The following is a 16204-nucleotide window of genomic DNA, read 5'->3' as shown; positions in this document are numbered from 1 at the left end:
GAGCGAAAAAAGAGATTCAGTGTCATTTGAATCCATACCCTTTTTACGTCGCTCGATAATACGTATTTCCATTCGCAGGTATTTGATCGTCAAAAAGCTGGTCTGTGAATACAAATCCATGCTTGGATTTTTATTCACGTAGTACTTTTATTTTGTGCCCTCCAAAATTAATTACCACTGTGGTGGAGATTAACTTTCCATTCGATCCGAGAATTTATTGCTAAGCCAGATCAGATGGAGATTGGAAATTTTTTTTAAAATCTTTTATACTGGCTCGGAAGAAAGAGTTTATTGGAAATGTTTTTTTTTTTTTTTTTTTCGTGACGTAAAAAGGTGACCGGGTAATAAATCATGTACGTATACATAAAAAACTGTAAATAAGGACATAATGAGTCACCAGGTAATTTATCAGTTTGGAATCTGAGGGGGCCAAAGTTCATGATCCATGCGACTTGTTTGTTTTCCATTATTTTTCCCACCAAGAGAACTTTCCGCATAAAAAGTCAACTTTTTTTCAACGTCAAATCAATAAAGGAATCTTTGCCAACGCTGAGAAATCAAACTCACTTTGTTCTACCACCGAATTGCCCCACCGCATGATCGTAATTATTTTTTCACGCATCGGGTAACACGCACAAATCACGTGTACGGGCCAAAAAGACACCATTAATCAAAGAACGAGCTCGGAATTCCACGGCACAGCAACAGCAGCAAAAAAGCTTTAGTCACTTGCAGTAACAGCCAGTGCACCCGCTTTTGCTGTAAAAATAAATCTTGTAATCTTAGCCATGCAATCAACAACTAAGAGATTGATCAAATGGCATTTCCAACGACGAACTTTTCACGTATACGAGCCTGCGCTGCAACTGATCGTAAACAACCAATAAAAGGCCAACGCTCCCAAGATACACCCACCCACACATCGTGTACAGTCAAGAATATCGAGCTCGATACTCCTAATCTGCAGGTATATCTATGGCGTAACTCCGAATTATCGAAGCTCGTATATTAAACGCTCCCAAGGCCGTACATAATCAGTAACCGTGGAACAAGGGAGGGGAGGGCAACGCAGCAGCTATAGTTTCCACGATCGTATAACGCGATGCGATACGGCACGCCGGCTGCTGCTGTATTTAAGCAACCTGGCACTCGTGCATTACGTGCGCGCAAAGTTGCAACGCGATAGGTTAGCCAGCCTGCGAAACTATATAAAGACCCTCGAGTTTATTAGTACACGCACTCAGTGCTTCACGGAATCTCGCGAGTGGCGACGAGTTGCTCGTACGCTTGAGTTTATAACAATAACGCGTTCCCTCCCCGTTTCTCTTCTGCCCCGAGAAGGCAACAGCGATTGCGCTACAAATGCCCGATCCTCAAGTTTTGATGAGGAATTCTTGAAACTCTCTAAGGTAGTTTGAATTGAGATCCTGGGACGAGATCTAGTTTTAGTTATTTTTATTTAACGTTACGTGAACAATGAGACATCTGTGCATGGAGAATATATTATGCAGCGCACTCGAGCCTTTATAAATACTTCCCTTTAAATTTTGTTACAGTTGAAATTTTATTATACAGGTAACTATGAACCACGAATTTAATTACTTGCGTATCTGCTACATGGTACTATTATCAACTAAAGAGCTCCTGTGGTTTAAGCAATGTCTGACTATATATTGATTGTACTACTGATTATTACAAATCAATATAAACCGCTTTAATGATTTAAAGTAAAAGTATTTCTTAATAAATTCATAAGGCAGTTTTATTCAAACGTCTTCTGATAGTTTCATGAAGGATTCTTAACTGTACATATGAATTAACAATTGTAAGCCACATGTATTTCATACAATGATACAATTATAAACTCAAGACTCGATAATTTTTTTTAAGTCTGACTAAATACTGATTGTACTACTCAATATCGGATATAAGCCTCAACTGGACCACTGATTTTGATGAAAAACCTTTTAAACGAAACAAATCCATTAATTAATTAAATTGAAAAGCCTACTAGTAATTTTATTATAATTAAGGCATAAATTCTGCTGATTATAGTGTATAATGTACACATTACAATTGTGATGAAAAAGTTATAAGACACATGTATTTCATATAGTGATTAAATTATAAATCCAAGTCTTGATAATTTTTTAATGTCTGACCATACATTGGATGTACTACTGAATTTTGCAAATCATCCAAATAGCTTCACTAATTGAAATGAAGAGTCATTTAGCCAATATTTATGAATTTGTTAGTATATTCTATGCACAAGTGTACTACTGTTTTTTCTAAAAAGTAAAAATTCAACTGGTTACTAAATAATTAGAAACTAAAGTGTGACGAATGAATGCTGGCTCTTATCTCGTTAATACAGCGATCGACAATTGGAGCTAAGTGATTTTAAAGAGCAAGTCCATTAGTTCACACACAATCTTTCGACCTCTTTTCCGTATATAATTGTACATCTGTGCACGCACTAGATACGCCTAAACTCATCGTAAGCCATCAGTAGTAGCAACTGCCCGGACAGATTAGGAATTGCATATACAATCCAACAATTAGCAGAAAGTACAGAGGCAGTACTTTACCTTTGGCAACTCACCATTAAACTCGAGGGGGTAAGCGTACCAATCAATGGTGCAGGGGAGGCTGCACTGTTTGCTGATAATTTACGTGCAAACTGTTGTAGCATGTGACCAGCGGCTAGAAAGCCATGCCCCTTCTTGCTATTTAGATGTGTTATTATCGCGAGCCATTAGGAACGATGAACGAGCCCTCCTAGCTGACCATCAACTTTGGGCAATTAATATGTATTTGGCGTACGGTAAAGCTTCGCTAACTTTGCAGCTATGAACAAAATTTAATCGTGCAACGTGTGAGAAGCACAAAGAAAAAAAACTTTATACAAAAGAGCTTAAAAAAAAAAAGCTTGTTGAGTTTAAGTACTACCATATTTACACATTTGGCAGTAAATCAGCAATACCTTTTGTTTTCCTTCATTTTTAACAGATCATGTTTGACTGAGCAATAAAATGTTTATTCTGAATTTTTCAAAAATTTTCGATGGGAAAGAGGTAGTAACATATCGATGCATGAAGCATTTCAATGAAAAATTCAAGCCAGTGCTCTGGATACATGTGTCTACAGCAGCTTCGCATCTGGCGAAGGAAATATCACGTGATATACATTCGAGCCGACGCGGAGACACACACCCGTGCACACCCTCATGCACTCACCCTGTCTCTATCTTTCTCCTCTTTTCCTCTACTTCTTCTGGCACGAACGTGGCAGAAAAAGAGAGGCGAAGGAACAGAAAAGAAAATTTAAAAACCAGCCTCGACGGTTTAACCTACATTCGCCAGCCACCAAAGGCGAAATGAGCTTTCTTGCTATTTCTTGCATAATAACGTATACAGCAGCAGCAGCAGCAGAATCAGTGGCATACGCGTTACCCCGAGGACTCGAAATTGAACTGATTAGGGTCTGATATTCCTGATGCTAGACTACCTGCGTCATATTTTTCCTCTTCTTCTCAGTCCTCGTTAAAAAGCTTTTCACACCCACAGTGTCGTTTGAAGCGCATGCATGAATTTTCCGCTTTAAAAGCATCGTTTTCCATTTTTCTTTTTCTTTTTACCCCACCCACTCTTTTTATTTCGTAAATGGGAATATGCGTACCAGCAAGTATCATTGTCCTCTGCAGGGAAGGACCATTTTCCTTATTTATGAGACCGCCGCGCAATAATAAAGTGCGACCTATGTATGATAAAAGCCGTCTTTCTTTCCGATGGTTCTCTTCCAGTCTTGCAGTGGCTTTCATTAAAAATATGTTTACCTTTGATAAAATTGAAAAATTCATCTCACCAGAGGTTGAAATTTTTATGAAAAAGATAATTTTTTTCATGGATTTTTTTTTTTATAAATAACAAGTTTTTCTTAACACGTTATTAGTGACAAAAACTATTTTAACGATGTACAATCAAAAAAGTATTTTGTCTTTTTTCAATTTTTTAGTATACTTACGTAGATTCAAAACTTTTGTCAATTCAGAGTTTGGACTGTAAAAATATATTTCAAAATCGAAAGGTAATCTTCTGAATTCGCGAAGTTTGAAAAGCTCACCAAACTGAGAAAAAAACTTGTTTTTGTAATCTACATCCCTGTAATATAGACAGTCCGTTTGATAAACGTATTTGAAGTCTTTAATTTTCCAAATAATTTTCTAAAAACATTTTCTATACAAAGTTGTTTATACCAAACTATGACGTCATAAAACAATGTTCTAATCGATAACATCTAAACGACGTATGACTATATTCACTTAAAAAAAACATCGACTCGCAAAGTGGAAAACTCTCGACCATGTCAAAAAGCTTCATCCAAACAGTGTATCCCAACGAGCCGTGCTAGCACAGTAAATCACCGGTAGCATCTCTCGAGCGCCATTGAAAAAAAGCTCAACTCCGCAGACGCTCACTACCCGCCACAAATCAAACTCCACGTTGGTGTCCAAGTGGCGATTATTCGTCATCACTTTGTGAATTTTTCACCAGACGCGTAATAATCAAGTGCTTGCAAACGAAATCGTGTCGGCGCGAATTGACCCAAATTCTTCCTGGCACCCGCATAATGTTATTAAAATGGAACAAAGTTGAAAATTATTTGAGCTCTGGTGTGTTCCACTTATACGTGCAGTTAAGCCGTGATTTTAATTTGTGTTAGGTGCCAGCAGCGCCACTATGGCAAAAGACCTGATTTACATTTCTGGAGTTTTGCTGTTGGAGCAAACATCAATAGAAGAGGGTAATTAAGGAAATTGAATCTCGTTGCAAAAGGATTTGCCAGCACCTAGAGCCAATTTAATTAAACTAAGGATGAAAAATGACAGTGCCGGGGATCCTTTAACGTGTAAATTTTGTACTTAAATATTCATGAACGATGCTGTATATGAGCACCAAGGAGGGGGGTGAGGTGTAAGGGGGAAGAGGCGAAGGATGGTGTGATTTATCGCAATCATAAATATTTATGAATTAATCGATATAAGGTACGTACAAAAGAACGTGGGTGCATGAATTTTGATGAGAAAAACAAGTACGTGTATAAATAACGCGGCAACTTGATCCTTTGTAAAAATTAAATTTCGATAAAAGCGATTTCTCTACAACATGAGCTTCAAGTTGATCGATCCTTTGATAAAATTATATTTTTGCTATCGATGCTGTTCTCTTCCAACTACAAAGTCCAAAAAATGGTACTGTACGACTAGAATAACCATGTAACCGCCTGTTTTATTCACTTACAATGGCATCACTGGCAGCCAGCTTTACACGCCCAAGGCCTCGAGTCATTAGCGTATACTGTCACAATCTAGTCTAGTTGTTTAGCGCGGTGAACCGCTAATCGATCCCCACCGCTTAACAGCCCGACCTCGTCTCTCGCACTAAGAGAGAACGGTGGCAAGGGGGTTGGACTACGAGACAGGAAAAGCTAAATAATTTGGCGGTGGGCTGACTATCCCCCCGTTGGTCGCTGCACCACTGCAAGCTATACCCTGATACCATGACGACCGCAACAAGCGAGTTTCGAATGATCTTGGGAAAGAGTATCCATCCCCCACCCCCACCCCCTGTGCTCTGTGTGGTGCATGTACACACAGTGTATACTTGGATGGCAAGGGCGTGCACTCGGAATTTATTGCCCCGATGCACGCCAGCACCCGATTCCTGAAGTGTTGCTCTCTGCGATGTTGTATACCGTGGCTCTGATGTTCCGCTGCTTCTGCTGTTTATTTATCGATAAAACATGCCGTGTTTTCTCGTGACATTCGAGTACATGCGAGAGCATACCATTCCATGAAAAAATAGAAAAAAATTCCAACTCAGCGATTATCTTTCAAGTTAGCTCGGGGACCGATATAGTTTACCCCGCATCATCGGTATACCGAAGGCGACTCAAAATTCATGTGGTATGCGTCAAAATAACCCGAGAGGGATCAGTAGCGCGCCGAGAATTTAATCATGAGCAGCAATATTTGGTGAGTTGGGAGAGGAGGGTACATTGAGACAAAACTTAATTAATACAAGCAAACAAGAGCCACCCCGTGGCTTCTGTCCTGCTGGCTTGAGAGAGACCGCATGTGAGGCTCCATCATCATCTTATTCTCGGAAACGTATCCTGCTGTTTGTGGAAACAGCAGCTTGCAAGCACAGCCCTTGTACTTTGTCCGATGGTTTTGCTGTGTAGTTACTAATTACAGCCTGAAGTAAAGATCCGACTGGATAACATTTCTTTATTCGTAAGGAGTCTTGTTAAGATTATTATTATAACTATTCATTGAATCTAATTTCTTCCCAACTCTTTGTCCATTCTCCTTACGTATTTCTTTATTTTTCACATATTAACTTTCGGTTGAAAACAAATAATTGTTTGGGATGCCAATAAAGTTCAAATTAAAACATACTATTATCAATTCTTTTCTAACTAAATAACAGCTCATTTAATCTTGAATCAATGTAGCACCTATATAGCCATTAAAACGTCTGATTTTTAATCTCGTATCAACTATCCAAGCGTACTACAATACAAGTCATTCGAGATCACCTAATGCGGTTGTTTACAGTACAATCACGAGTCATTTGAAATGGAAGAAAAAAAAAAAAGAAATACAGGAAAGGAGCTAAAGCACTTTTCCCGACAAAACTGCGAGTGATGCATATTTCAAGCACGTAACAGATCGGTAGACTGATTGTGATGTACATCCCGTAAAAGTTTCATCAAGTCGGACAAAGGCTGGCGTGCGAGCGGTACGGCCAGCAGTATCCTGCTGTCTTGCGCGCAAGCACGACTTTGGTATCTCTGGCTCAACATTTAAAATTCAATGCAACGAGTGTAGTTCAACATGGGCCTGCCTGGCACAGGGATTTAGTGCTTGGCTTGCACAAGTGATTTTATAAATCAGTTTCAACAGCTATTTAGTGTTGATTTTGTGGGTGCATTTTTCAACAAAACTATATTAAAAATGTATGGAAATTGAAAAAAAGAAAAATTTTACTTACAGCAATCAAGCATTATCTCCTCAAATACAATTAATGAGTTAAATAACATTTAAAATATTTTCGTAAGAGTAAACAAAAAACTGCGCAAACTTCAAAATTACATTCCTACTGTGCACCTTGGTTGCATTAACTCGCTAACAAACTTTTACATTTTCAGATAGCTTAGTGACCGTCTTACAAACTTGCCACGCCAACGCAGTACGCCTCGACATTTTCATTCTCACGAAATCTCATTAAAATTGTAAATTTCGAAAATTCTCATTATTCAAAAGTATTCAGTATTCAGCGACGAAGCCAAACATCTCCTTCTAATCTCAAACACATCCTATTGTTCGCGCCGTTGCTGTTTGTGCGACGGTAGCTGTACCGTGCATTTTTTGAACGTACAAGCTTCCCTTTACCACACACCTTTTTTTTCACTGAGAATTTTTAATTTCTCGCTGGGGCTGTGACTATGTCGGTTAACGAGTGCGCTCGTGTATTTGGCCCTTTCTGTATGCACAAGAGAGGATATGACTGGGGAAGGGAGATAGCGGCACAGGAAGCGAAATATCCGGTTTTGGACTCGGGCGCGTGAGCTGTAAATGAGACAGGGAAAACAGGCCGCTTTTTCCAGGGCAGAGAGGGTTTAGCCGTGTTGCACGTAATACGATCTTGTTATCCGAATTGTAAATAGAAGCTGAAAATCTTGTTTAATTAATTTTTTCTTTTGACAAAGCAGAATCGTCCAGTCAAAATTAAGTGGAGTAGCAGTACGTGTAGTCAGACATGTTTGACAAAAGGGTTTTAAATGTTGCTAAAAAATGATTTCCCTAACGTGGTAAATACTCTCTTGACCCACATATTACATTCGTCAGAAAAATAGGCACTTCCATAATTTTTTACACATTTTTGACGTCGTACCAATTAAAATTTTAAATCTTTTGTACTAAATTACATCGTGCGTGTATTTTCCAAAGCAACTTTGTTGGAAATTTCAAATGGCTTTTCACTAATTTTGTTATTTTATAAAATAAAAATTAATATTTTCTCACAAAGTCCAAATTCAAAGGATATTAAAAGAAATTATAAACTTTCATTTCATAAATCCTGTAGCTACCGTTGAACAAGCTCGTACTTCAATCTCGAATTTCAATCCAGATTAAAAATTTCCGAAAAATTATTTTCAAATATAATCTGCTGCTAATTGATCACACTCCACTACATCAATCATTATTTTAAAAAAGCAAAAAGTTGTTATACCTACAAAGTTAATGATAAATGATACCAATGCAAACACGTGCACAAACAGCAAGCGATCATCCATTCAGTCCTCATTTTTTTCAATACCCCAAGTCTGTCACAGCCACAGAGCACACTGCCAAATCTCCCAATTGACAAAAAAAAAAAAAAAACTTTCCCATTTCCCCCCTCATCAGTATGATTTATGGAAAAAAGAGCAGGCTTGTATATGAATCGCGAAAGACCGCTGCATGACGTAACATATCGCTTTACCACGAGCACATTTGCTGTTGTGTCCCGTACTTTTCCGTGGACACAATGGTGCGAGCGAGTGCAAAAGAGGGAGAGAGAAATACATCACGACTTGGCGGGTGACCATCGATTTCTCTTCGAGCAATTGGCCAAGTGGTCGCACATTTGTCAGCGGCCGCAGGTGGAGCCAGCCCTCATGCTACACTCCACACCCATGCTGACGAAGGTTCTACATGCGCGTTAATTGCAAAACAACGCTTGCGATGAAGTTCCCAGTGTTTTATCGCCATCCTCCTATTAGTCGAGGGATGAGTGTATCAGAAGCGCTGGGCTGGTGCTCCTGTACCAGTGATACGTACTAATGTTTCAAGGGATTAATACAAGGTGGATTTTGACGATAAAGGGGAGGGAGGGAAGTTGTTGACATCTTCAAGGTATTAGGGTTTCATTGTTACCATGTAATCACCTCTCAAAGTTAGTAACGATGTTGTCGAACTAATCCTGTAGTATAAAACATTAAAAAATGTAACAAGTGCTTTCAAAACTGCATGTATATTTAGTTAAACTTTTTGACTTGGTCGACCCAGGATTTCTATTCACACCTTCTCGAGGCCAAGTTTTTCTTCAGCAAAAAAATTTCATTTAAAATCAAAATATACGTGTCCTCCCCAATTAATAGAAAAAAACAAAAACATTGTACGTTTATTTTAAAAACTCATCCTTCACTTCACAGCTACAAAAAAAATAAAACTTTTAAAAGAGCCCCATTTCTAGGTCTTTTTTTTCAATCGAGCTCACCGCGTGCAACGTGCATAAGCACGATAACGAGAAGTGAACGTCACGGCATAAGTGTATCTCCCCATATGCTCGGGATCTAGCAATGCGAGCGAGCGAGTTGTAAGTGCAACTCGGTCGTCGAGCTAGTTCCTGGCTGCCCCTTATCTTTGATCTTTCAATTTTTCATATACTTTTCGTTCCACGCGCGCAGTCATGGAGAAAGCTTCGGCCTCACTCGGTGTACACCAGCACGCGCACAGGAAGAGGAGAAACGGATCGTCGTCGTTTCTGTATTTGTACGCGCGCGATGTGCTCGATGGTTCAGAAAAAAAATAGAGGGAGTCGACCGTATGTGTATCTGTTTGCACGTGTGCAAACATGTATGTGGAAGAAAACGTGCAAAACGACACTGCGGATGCCAGGAAAGAGCATCAAGGGAGCCAGGCGTGTTTTTAGCTGATGTTTATGGTCACGATAAGCGATTATTGTTTATGGAAATTGAGGAGATAACAGCTATTCCAGGCATTGCGAATCGCTGGAATTAGAAATGGCGTTACAAGTAGTAAAGCCCGAGTTTGGTCAGACCATAGAAAACATTTTATTGCAATGTTTGATTATTCTGTTTTATATTATCTTTAAAAAAAAATCTCGAAAAAGAGTGACTTTAACATTATATTGAAATGATACTCGGATATTTTTTATGTATTTTCGAAATATAAAGCGCTGTAAATACTTACCAACCGTTAAAAAAAAAGCCAGTAAAAAAGTTCTTTTATACGAAATAATTCAAGTATGTAACCAATTTTATAAAAATGCGCATGAAACAATGCTGTGTCACTCTTTTCCTTTCTCCAAAATAGAAGTCTCGATCAGATTGTGAAACTCACGCCTCAACGATCGAAATTTCAATCACTTTCTCCTAAGAACTTACGCTAACGCTCTCGAGGCGTATAAAAAAAAAAAAAAAAAAAAAAAAAAAAAAGGTAAGATTTCGGCTGAGATTTGGAGTGTAGCATAAATTTCCTATATTTCATGCAAGTCTATCAGCAAGTCTAATTGCCAAATTGCGTGTCACGAGGCGATGGAGTCAACTTATAAGTGAAAAAAGGCACTCCTCAAGATTAGGTGAAACAACTGGGAGAGCTTTACTTCTGTGAATTTAATGTTCCTCAATTCCGTTGTTCTCTTTTCTTAAACATAATCCATACTAGCTGAATGGAAAGAAGGGGTACGTGAGCACATGAAAATGTAACAAGCTTCACTTTTTGTTTTTTCACGACTTTATCTTTGAAAGGAATCAAGATTACGCGTGAGGGATAATAAAATATACATAAAAGAGAATAAAACACTTTTTGGTGTTTCTTGTTGGCTTTACTTGCCTCGATTTACAATACACATGCTCTCAAAAATGTTACCATCATAAAAACTTTTAAATATCGCAGAAAAAATTAGTTACGCAAATCATCAATACAAACTACTATTACGATTGCTACTCAAAAAGAATAGGTTGTTTTTTCAAGTCTATACATTAGAAATTCTGCATCCATTTGGAAAACGTATCGCACATGAAAAAGAGCAGGTAATTGCATTTAAGTCTCCTTTTCGACAAATAGAAAAGCAAACGAACGATTACAGTAGTCTAATGCAACGATTATTACGGGAGCGAAAGAAAGCAAGGGGCCAATTCTGGCTGCAAATAGACCATGTAGCACCAAGGGAGGAGGAACATAACACGCGCGCACTTCTAATTTTCGCCGGTGTCCAACTAGCTGTAATAACCCCACTCTCTTATCCTCATTAGGACATAATCGCTGCGCGTGACCTCGTTCCCTCCTGCGAGATTTTTTACCCTCTTTTCACATGTACTTCAACCAAACGTACAACACTAAGATCTCCAGTGGGTATACCTTGGCTGATAAAGATATTTACCGGAATGGTATTGTGCTGAGATTTTAGTGCTCGGCCAAGTGATGTAAGCTGCTGGAAAGAGTCCATTGATGCGTTGATAAGATAGTGGTCACGAGTTATCTGGGCAGTTTACCAAGAAGAGAATGTTTGTGTTTCGATCGGTTGAAGTATTCAGCTAAAAGTAAAATCTCACCACTGATATGAGGGTTTAACTAGCGCTCTCCAAGAAACTTCTACTACTATGGATTTTTAATCAATCAAATATCAATCGATGAATGAGTTTAATCATTTGGTAATCATGATAATCATAGAGGGGTATTTCAAAATTCTGATTATATAAAATATATTGATAGTAATATTCATTATTTACTAAAGTGTCAGCTTAATATTCAAATAGCTATTAAAATTTTAAATCAGAAAATTAAAACCACACATTTTTGAACCAATAAAGTTTTGGGTTGTTTCAATACTTGATCGCAATCCAATAAAATAGTACATAAGGTGTTAGTTTAGTCAATAGGTGAGACAAATTTTATTAAAACATCACAATTAAAACACAAACTTACTATGCATACTTTTCTTTAGAGATGGATTAAGTGGCTAGTTTGGCGTGTTTATTTATGCTTTGATAATCGTAATAGTCATAATTCAAAAAAAGTAGTATAAAGTACGTTAATAAGAATCAATGGGATCTCTCTCATAATTAGTGTGTTTGACATTGTTGCCCTTCCAAAAAATAATTTAAAAAACTACATGTAATTATTGTCAATAAAAAATGAGGTCATTGTACATACCGTGTTATTATTGCGAGTAACTTCGGTGAAATAAAGTAATGAAGCCATGTGATAGTAGCCAAACCAATAGTTACCCGGAAAAAGATTACTATCACAATTAATGTCGTAGACATCAACGTTTATAAAAACAAGAAAGTGTGAGTAATATTCTGTTCTTTTTGTTTTACCAGTCAACACGTAACATCATACCTGAATTTAATGATAAATTAATACAACTTGATCTACGAATGAAAAAAAAGTCATCCCAATAAAAAGAGCACTGAAGCAATTACTTTTTGACAAGGAAAAAAAAAGTTGTTCTTCAGACAAAAAAGTCCAAACTCAATAACAGACATAGCCAGCGAGGGAGAAACAAGAGGGTGAACGGAAGCAGCACACATAAGCCTCCGAAGCTAGCGAGCGAGCAAGCGGAGGGAACAATGTCCACAAGCTCACAGTCCGTCAAGCTCACCCCGGCGCGTCTTAAGCAATTAACTCTGTCACTAAGCTCTCGCTCTTAGGGATGAAGCAGCTTCCCCGCTCACCTGCAGCTTGTCAGGTGCATTAATAACATCACGTGTTTGCATGCACATACGCACACTTTGATCATTGAGGGATGCCGAAGCAAAACTTCTCTCTTCACCCACCCCCCTTTGTGTTTTCCTGTCTTTCTCTGTACTGTAGCCAAGAGAGTGCATTGGTCCTTTGGGCAAGCAATGATTTTGCAACCATCTAGAAACTTATCCCTGTATCAATGTACTGGTCAAATTCAGGGACCTTTTTCGTGAAATATGGTTCTTGGCTCGTTCGTTCTCACGGTGCTACTTTTCTCCTCAATGATAAAAGTTTTTCCGCTCCCTCTCTTTATATTTAGCCTTTCTCGCGCCGAGCTCCTTTTTTTCCCAGCTACACTTTCTTTCACGTTCTCTTTAACTAGCTCCACACCCCGTGACCCCATTATACCACGTACCTTTAATGACACTCGCCCACACGTGTTACGCTTTCTCATACGCTACTCTTACACACGTGTCCCAAACTGCGGCTCTTATTTTGATTTCATGACTTCGCATCGAGAAATAAAACGAGAGAAAGTGCGATGAAAAGATAATCTACGATGGAAAAATACGCGCAAGAGCATGAAAGCATTTTTCAATTAAAAATCAGTTACGAGATCGCGTGACAAACGGAAAAAATGGGGGCTGAAACTTTTTTCGTATTGCCTTGTAAAAAAAAGGGTCGTATGGCGTGATTGATCAAGCGTGTGTTGACCTATTGGCCTCGGAATACCTAAATATAGGAGGAGGCCATGTAAAAGTTCGATCAAACAACATACTAACTATTACAAGGCATAATATATTAGTATTCATACAATTTGCTCTTGATAAAAGAATATACTTTTTTTCAGTAGAAGCAGACAATTTTGGTCAGACATCTGTATCTTATATTTTGTACGATAAAACTGTAGAACCAAAAAATGCAAAACAACCACCTGATCCGGGCTCAGTGTCAAAGAAATTCCGCTCTCCCTTTGTCCAGCCCGAAATTTTGCGAACATCCCCTTTCCAATCCATTGCCCTTCGATCGAGTATGTACGCGCGAGTAGCAATAAAACTCGAAACGAGGCGCTCCGGCATTTTTGTTATCAGGTCGTTGCAGCCTGCTTTGGCTTTGTAAAGCAGCCACTCGTACATTGTGTGGCGAGGCCACGAATGCCAGAGTATGTCGGTACGAGTAGCTCGCTTTGGACTGCGTTGTACTGGTTATGCGGCTACCGTGCTGTGAAATCCAATAGCATTTGCGAGAATGAAGATGCCAGACGATTTCATTACGAGTTTGTGGTACTCACTGCTGGGAGTTTCATTTTATATACCTCGAGTGCTAGCTTCAAAAGGTATTTCGTTATAGTTATCTTTAGTACAAGTGTAGTGATGTGGAATTTTTTTTTTTTTTTTTTTTCTTACACTGTATCAGTCATGTCTAACCAAAGCGGATCTATACTACTGATTATTCTATGCCCTTGGTCTCTCTCGGCTTTGTAAACATTATCCCATTATCCGTATTAATGGGGCTTTTAGAGCTCAACATATTTATTGTACAATAAATCACAACGTGTCTCACGTTACTGCCGATAAGGTGTAATTGTATGGAAATTAAAAGCAGAGCTATGGTCTTGAATGAAACGCTTTCCCAATAACCACTATTAATCATAAATGTATTAAATTTATAAACGTTTGTTTACATGATTTATTGGTTTGATTCAAAAATATTTCGGGTATAATCTAACGGTTGATCTACAATCAAGCTTCTATTATGAAAGAATTTCGGTTAATTTGATAACACTTTTGTTCATGTTCCCGTTGATGTATTCGCTGTTTTTGACATACAATTGCTACATTAATAACTTCTAAATCATATATAATGTTGTCAAATGTGAAAAATGCAGTTGTCCATCGTAAAATCACTGCGTATATTCAAAGTAAAAATGGAGAGAACTGCCTTTTTTTTATTAATGTATTTGACTTTAAACAGAAATTTAGTTGATCACCTAAGACATCAGAATCAGCCTTTGATTAGAGCTCGTTTGGCGTTGAATCTGTTACCACTGAGAACAAACATGCACCAATTGAGTTTCATTGGAAATTCTGTGTACACACACTAGTGGGATTCATTTATTTTCCCACAATTTTTAAAATTACCAGTATATAGAAAGAAATACTTAACAATCAAAAATTATAAAAACAGGAAAAAAATCTCAACCAACTTCTTCTCGATTTAAAGAGAAAAGAACATGCATATCCTCTTAATGATAGTACGCCAAGGAGCTCATTAAACCCGAGCCGAGTTATCGTACACGCAACCCTATCCACACACCTATTTAATCCGATGTAATGATCTTTTAACTCCCCCGGAGCCATATCACGTAGCTACGCACAAACACCCACAGAGTATACATACACGCGACCACATATGGATCATCGAGAGTTACATACAAGAACAATATCACTTACCCAAAGGACTCGAAGTGGAATATGTGAAATCCAGCACCGAAGACGATGCACCGAACCTGCACACTATCAGTCCTTTGCTTTGAATTTGCAAGAGCTACTTTACTGGTTTTTTTACAATCATTTACTTTGGTGTCCCTGTCACTTTTAAAACATTTAAAAGAGCCGTGCATGGGTGTGTACGTGCTGAAAAGCCGGTGACCACGCGGGCGATGTAACTTTGATGCGTCTTTGCTAATTTTTTTGTTTGTCGCACGCTTTTGCTTTGAGTGTCGATTTCACTTTAGTCTCGGATACTGAACACCTCTACCACGCGGTGTCTTTGAGTATCATAGCTGCAAAGGGAATACTGCTGCTTTATTCGTGTATTCGCAAACAACAAAGTTCATACGTGCCTGTCGTACGTTTTTCACGTCTTTTGGGAGCAACAGACGACATTTTTCACCAGTGTTTGACAACGAAACAACATCAATCGCTTTAATACCAGTATGGCATGTTAACCATGTCTCGAATAAACAATGAGGCAACACTTAAAAGGTAATTTACGCCGATTTTTAAAGTCATTGTATGAGCGAAAAAATAATCAAGTCGAGCAAAGTGAGTGGCCGGTAAAAGTTAGAGAGTATAGGACACGTTTTTAAAGGAAACGAGCACGACAGGCGCAAGCGCCGCAGAGTATAAAGCTCCAGAAGTTGCTCGACGCGCGACTCGAGTACGACTGAGCCTAGCGCGCCTCCACACTGTCCGTACGGCTGGTCTCTCCCTCTCGCTCCTTCCACCGCTGCAACAACCTACGTTACTACTTGCAGGAGCGCCGCAACTGGCGCACGCATACGTGGATATGCGACCGCGTTGACGTCGATGAGCGTGGCCCTTATCGCGGGCGCATCCTGGCCGGATGCTTGCGGCAGATATGCTCGTGATGAAGTGCAGGGGATGCAAATGCTGCGAGCTGGAGGCTGGATTGATTGAAAATTTGTTTTTTTAGCCCTCAGGAGGGCATGATCAAGCCAGTACTAAGTGATTTGAGTACTAACGCCGGTCATTATCGTTCATTATACACGATGCCAACAAATTTTGATAAACTTGGTGAGATTATTTTTCTTGATTTCGTAGAGTTATCTGAAAATGTTAAAATGGATGTTACACTACAAATTTGTCCAAGAATGTTCTTACGTAAAAAAAAAAAAAAATTGACCTTCTTTTCACT

At 38.7% G+C, this 16204-nt stretch overlaps 1 protein-coding gene across 1 annotated transcript in view; it reads right to left on the bottom strand.

Annotated features, from left to right (window-relative positions):
- Ddr (discoidin domain-containing receptor 2) overlaps nucleotides 1–15690 on the bottom strand; it is a 141183-nt gene extending 125493 nt beyond the window's left edge. Inside the window, exon 1 of the mRNA XM_089591811.1 lies at nucleotides 14998–15690. The gene's annotated coding sequence lies outside the window, so the exon portion shown is untranslated. The remainder of the gene's footprint in view (nucleotides 1–14997) is intronic.
- Between the last annotated feature and the right edge of the window lie 514 nt (nucleotides 15691–16204).

The sequence above is a fragment of the Copidosoma floridanum genome, unplaced genomic scaffold, assembly GCF_036245765.1.
Source record: "Copidosoma floridanum isolate Cflo_tuat_1 unplaced genomic scaffold, Cflo_Japanese_pri ptg000014l, whole genome shotgun sequence".
In the NCBI taxonomy this organism is placed as follows: Eukaryota; Metazoa; Arthropoda; class Insecta; order Hymenoptera; family Encyrtidae; genus Copidosoma; species Copidosoma floridanum.
The sequence above is the reverse complement of the archived record's forward strand: the minus strand, read 5'-3'. Positions and strand labels throughout refer to the sequence as shown.